A 6649-nucleotide genomic window follows, 5' to 3' on the forward strand; every position below is an offset into this window, starting at 1 on the left:
ACAGCACAGGTACTCACACACACCAACGGACATAGTAACAATAATCGACAGGACAATGGTAAACCAAGGACACACTTATACAATTACTAATCCCTGGCAATAGGGGCCAGGTGTGCGTAATGAAAGTTCCGGAGCGAACTGTGATATGATATTTTTACGAAATACTGTCTGTGCCTGGTACAATCCATCATTGGGTGTGGAATGATCTGTGAAAGAGAATTTTACTGTCTCTTTGTTTGTCTGTCTAACTGTCCCCTCATTCATTTTAACCAAGCCGTGTTATATTAGTCATGTCTTGAGTAGTTCAGTAGGTGTGAGGGAGGATTAAAGGACTCACAACACAGAGAGGTCTTAATCACAAATCTAGGTTTACATGATTATATACTTCAACACAAATGTTGATGAAAATGTCATTAAGTTTAACAGATACCATACAGTTAATGTATCTTGTATTTATGTAATTACATAGTAACTAGTAACTGATATGACAGCCAGAATTTGAATGGTTTTCTAACATTCCAATTCGTTCATTCTTCCATTATGCGTATCTACACTGAACAAAAATATAAACACAACATGTAAAGTATTGGTCCCATGTTTCATGAGCTGAAATAAAAGATCCCAGAAATTTTCCATACACAAAAAAGCTTATTTCTTTCACATTTTGTGCACAAATTTATTTTAGGTTCATGTTAGTGAGCATTTCTCATTTCCAAGATAATCCATCCACCTGACAGGTGTGGCATATCAAGAAGCTGATTAAACAGCATGATCATTACACAGGTGCACCTTGTGCTGGGGACAATAAAAGGCCCCTCTAATGTGCAGTTTTGTCACACAACACAATTCCACAGATGTCTCAAGTGTTGAGGGAGCCTGCAATTGGCATTCTGACTACAGGAATGTCCACTAGAGCTGTTGCCAGACAATTTAATGTCAATTTCTCGACCCTAAGCTGCTTCCAACATCGTTTTAGAGAATTTGGCAGCACTTCCAACCGGCCCCACAACCTCAGACCATGTTTATGATGTCACGTGGACAAGGGGTTTGCTGACGTCATCGTTGTGAACATTGTGCCCCATGGTGGCGTTTGGGTTATGGTATAGGCATAAGCTACTGACAACGAACACAATACATTTTTAATCGAAGGCAATGTGAATGCACAGAAATACCATGATGAGATCCTTAGGCCCATTGTAAGGCCCATCTATTTTAAGGTATCTGTGACCAACAGATGTATACAGTTGAAGACGGAAGTTTACATACACTTAGGTTGGAGTCATTAAAACTAGTTTTTCAACCACTTCACAAATTTCTTGTTAACAAACTAGAGTTTTGGCAAGTCGGTTAGGACATCTACTTTGTGCCTGACACAAGTCATTTTTCCAACAACTATTTACAGAAAGATTATTTCACTTATAATTCACTGAATCATAATTCCAGTGGGTCAGAAGTTTACATACTGTACACTAAGTTGACTGTGCATTTAAACAACTTGGAAAATTCCAGAAAAAGCTTTAGAAGCTTCTAATAGGCTAGTTGACATCATTTGAGTCCATTGGAGGTGTACCTGTGGATGTATTTCAAGGACCTTGTGAAGATGCTGGAGGAAACAGGTACAAAAGTATCTATTTCCACAGTAAAACGAGTCCTATATCAACATAACCTGAAAGACCGCTCAGCAAGGAAGACGCCACTGCTCCAAATTCACCATAAAAAAAGCCAGACTGCAGTTTGCAACTGCACATGGGGACAAAGATCGTACTTTTTGGAGAAATGGTCTGATGAAACAAAAATAGAACTGTTTGGCCATAATGACCATCTTCATGTTTGGAGGAAAAAGGGGGAGGCTTGCAAGCCGTAGGACACCATCCCAACTGTGAAGCACGCGGGTGGCAGCATCATGTTGTTGGGGTGCTTTGCTGCAGGAGGGACTGTGCACTTCACAAAATAGATGGCTTCATAAGGTAGGAAAATTATGTGGATATATTGAAGCAATATCTCAAGGCATCAGTTAAAGATTGGTCGCAAATGGGTCTTCCAAATGGACAATGACCCTAAGCATACTTCCAAAGTTGTGGCAAAATGGCTTAAGGCCAACAAAGTCAAGGTATTGGAGTGGCCATCACAAAGCCCTGACCTCATCCTATAGAAAATCTGTGGGCAGAACTGAAAATGCGTGTGCGAGCAAGGAGGCCTACAAACCTGACTCCGTTACACCAGCACTGTCAGGAGGAATGGGCCAAAATTCACCCAACTTATTGTGGGAAGCTTGTGGAAGGCTACCCGGAACGTTTGACCCAAGTTAAACAATTTAAAGGCAATGCTACCAAATACTAATTGAGTGTATGTAAACTTCTGTCCCAATGAGAATGTGACCCAAGATCACATTTTTTCTCCAAGACTTTTTGAGGAGAACCTGTTTATTTATAGAGATGATTAAGTGATGAAATCAGGAATTAACTTAGCGTTGAGTGGATAATCACCTGGAGCCTGGTGATACTGGAGAGAGCCCAGATTACACCAGTGTTGCCTTTCATTCAACAGAACTGCCATTCTTAACTACAGAATGCAACAACAGATCCAATTATCTTGGATCATTAGACTCCCTTCTAGGGTATTATCCCCCGAGTCTGTCGCTCCCTACCTCCCTCCTCTCTCCCTTCTCTCCGTGCTCTGTCAGTCAGTAACCAAAGCCGCACCAGAGGGGATAGACTTTGATCAATACACACACACACACACACACACACACACACACGCTCCGACATTCACATGCAAACACTCTCATCCTACAAGCACACACACGAACGCAACTCGCAGATGCATGGACAAGCGTACTTCGTGATTACAGCTCAAACAATGCATTGCACTAGGGCAACAGTTACAGCTAAGCACACATCAGTTGATAGACCACTAGAGACAACAAGTGATAGATAACGATGCAATCCTGATGCGATAGTATGTACATGCTATTTGTCTATCTACTATGTATGTGATGTCAGCAATCATCAATTTAACAGCTATAGTTGCCGAAATTCAAATTTCAGCAGAGACGCATCATCACGCTTCAAGACCAGCAATAATTCAGTAAAAGATAATTTTATTATAAATCAAACAGTAACATTAACGTGGATTTTTTTTAAACAACAGGATAAAATACTTTTTGCATGTTTAAAATTCAGAGACATAAAAAAAACTATTTCTCAGTTTAACAAAAAAAAAATATATATAAAAGAGTGGTACAGTAAAATGTAATAAATAAAAACGTCTCAAGGACAATTTTGGAATCTAAGGGTTTTCAGATCTGACTGCATGCGACTCTTTTCAACTCCCACGCACCCTGGCAAGCATTGATGACATTTCATCTTAGTTCTAAGACTGTAATATAAGACCATTTGAAGATTCTTTCTGTCGACGATTGGACCATGGCTATTTGCCACTCAGTTTCACTGGCTGTGAAGGCAGTACAGTAGATACCTAAGATGCTGGTAGGTTAAAAAAAAACTACTATTCTTGCTCTAATACTCTTTTCACAATACTAAGGCAAACCGAACCGAACCGCCCAGCTGTACTGGCTGGGGCTGATTGCGCATCTATAGTTGCGGGAACTGTGCTGAAAAGGACAATGTGAAAAGAACATATCTGTACAGTACAGTTCAGGTCATTCCTATAGTGAATCATAAGAATCAACCTGATTGGTCCTTATTGGCCAGATCAATGAATGTCCACGGCATCTACCTAATCCACCAATTGACACACACACAATCACCATCAGGCTATCTCAGGCAGTGTCAGGTTGTCAGTCTGTAGACATCGAGATCTCTATGCCTCATTAGGCAGTGCAGCACTAATAGCTTGACTTACAGTGGTTACTGTAGCTCTAGGATCCATTGACAGAGCAGAAAACACCGAAGAAGGACCATTCTTGTGTACAGTATGGATATTTTCAACAACAGAGACAGGTGCCTTAGCTCTATGGGTACTTGTTATTGTTCGTAGAAATGTAACACTATTCAAATCAGTCCAACATTCTTGATGTGATACATTCTCTTTGGTACAGCGCATTGTGAGATCCCAGTTTTTTCTTTCCGCAGCTCCACTCAACTCATTCAGGTAGCAGTGTTCTATCCCTTTCCCTGTCCTTATGCCCTGCATTGGGACATACTAGTCTGCTATGCTGCCTGGTGCTTCCTATTTCCCCTCTCAAACTTCATCATCATCTTCATCCAATAGGATTCTCAGATGTATTCATGTTTTAGACTCTTCAAACTCTTCTTCAAACACAGCTTGAGATAAAATACTTTAAAGGCATCCCATTCATATTCTCCTCTCCTGTTATGTCATCCCGGCTGCCATGCTTAGCAGCAGGGGCGGTTGAAGAAATCACAGGTCACCTGGATTCACCTGGTCATTCAATAGTCTATCTCAAGATTAGCTCCTTTGAAAAACAGTGCTGATGTTCGCAGTTGTTGAGAAAAATGTTTCAGTTGGTTCTATAGACGGTTTAGTGTTCTCTTTTCAACAGTAGGCATTTGCTTTACAAACTGTAATTTTTTTCCCCCTTCGATTGCATTTTGAAATATAATATAATCCATATATAATTTAATCCATAGATGGCAGTTCCCATTCAAATCAGGACGCTAGTGTACCCATTAATTTAACAGTCAAATTGCCAGGGTAAGAGGTTCCAAAACCCTTCTATGGATTGTATTTCTATGTCCACAACGCAACAAGCTGTATATTTGACGCACATGGAGGCTGGAGGCATACCGGTAACTGACAATATAAAGGAAACACTTGAGTAATGAGGGACACAAAGTATATGTTATGGTGTGGGATGCATATTCCTGGCATGGTTCAGGTCCACTTGTAGAATCTAGGCCTTTTAAGACAATTTATGTTGGCTTTAGTTTCGGAGTTATCTGTATGTGCTTGTGATAAAACTTAATCCACAGCTATTTTTTGAAACTCTCTATCCTCTGTGGCTAAATTATGCTCTCTGGTGTATTTTGAACATTGAGAGTGGGCTCCTGCGGTTGGATAAAAAATATATATGATATAATGTCTATATCTATGTTTTTTTGTCTCTTGGGTCCTCCATAGGCTTGGGCCCAGGGGCTTCAGTCTCTGTAAACCCCTGCATTATATTTACTTATACAACGGATGGGTCTAATCCGGAATGCTGATTGGTTAAAACCGCATTCCAGCCGGTGTCTATTCCACAAATTATCACCGGCTAAATCTATGACCTTAAAAATCCTATTCACTCTGAATTCCTATTCACTCTGTTCCATCCGACTGCGCAATCCACTGTCTCATCAGTAAAAAACATCCACTGACTCCACTATAAAAAGCATCTGGACATTATCTCACATGTCTTTTAGACTAACATTTAGTTTTCAACAGCAGAGATTTGTATAAACCTTGCTGTCTGTCTCTGACATTTGCAACATTGTTTCAATATTCAAATTCGATCTCCAGCTGTTCCATAATAATGAACGTGTCGGGAGTCAGGACGAGACAAGACAGGCACTCAGCCAGTTGAAATCATGAATCAGCTGGCATCATTTTTTATGGATATATACAAAGAAATGTAAATTGAAAAAAGGTAAAACGAAACGAAGTGCAGCTAGTTTGCAGTCTTTTCAGCTTCAGTTTGAAGTGAGTGTTAGCTGTGCTGTTGGCTAGCTACTCTGAACAAAAGTTCCCTGACAAGAGAGCACATTTTCTATGCCAGGCGAAATCGGGCCTCATTAGCTCACTGTTATAAATGTCACTAGGAAACAGCTTAAACAAATGCAAATGCATACTGTTTCTATTCTGGCTGCACTGTTTGACGTGACTGTAAATTAGCTGTAGTTTAGAAGAAACGAATGGGTCGCGTCCATAGATACAGAACAAAAAGACTGAACGACTGGATCCGTCTCTGAGAACCAAACCAATAGAACGAACGACCCGCCAACTTGGGTAGCAACCCTAGATTTGTGTCAGGACTATATCTTGTGGAAGGATGAAATAGTATGATTAAATTAATCAAAATAACATTTTCAATGTAAATATGTCAATCATTAATTAAGTACGTTGGTAACCCGTGGTATAAAAATAATATTTATGACTTTAATATATACATTACCATATACAGATTCTTTGAAGTAGCCACCCTTTGCCTTGATGACAGCTTTGTACACTCTTGGCTTTCTATCAACCAGCTTCATGAGGAAGGCTTTTCAACAGTCTTGAAGGAGTCACATATGCTGAGTCACATATGCTGAGTCACATATGCTGAGCACTTTTTGGCAGCTTTTCCTTCACTCCGCAGTCCAACTCATCCCAAACCAACCCTTGAATGAGTAAATGTGTCCAAACTTCTGACTGGTACTGTATATATATACACTACCGCTCAAAAGTTTGGGGTCACTTAGAAATGTTTTTGTTTTTGAAACAAAAGCACATTTTCTTGTCCATTAAAATAACATAAAATTGATCAGAAATATAGTGTAGACATTGTTAATGTTGTAAATCACTATTGTAGCTGCAAATGGCAGATTTTTTATGGAATATCTACATAGGCTAGAGGCCCATTATCAGCAACAATCACTCCTGTGTTCCAATGGCACGTTATGTTAGCTAATCCAAGTTTATCATTTTA

The sequence above is a fragment of the Oncorhynchus tshawytscha genome, linkage group LG13, assembly GCF_018296145.1.
Source record: "Oncorhynchus tshawytscha isolate Ot180627B linkage group LG13, Otsh_v2.0, whole genome shotgun sequence".
Lineage (NCBI taxonomy): Eukaryota > Metazoa > Chordata > Actinopteri > Salmoniformes > Salmonidae > Oncorhynchus > Oncorhynchus tshawytscha.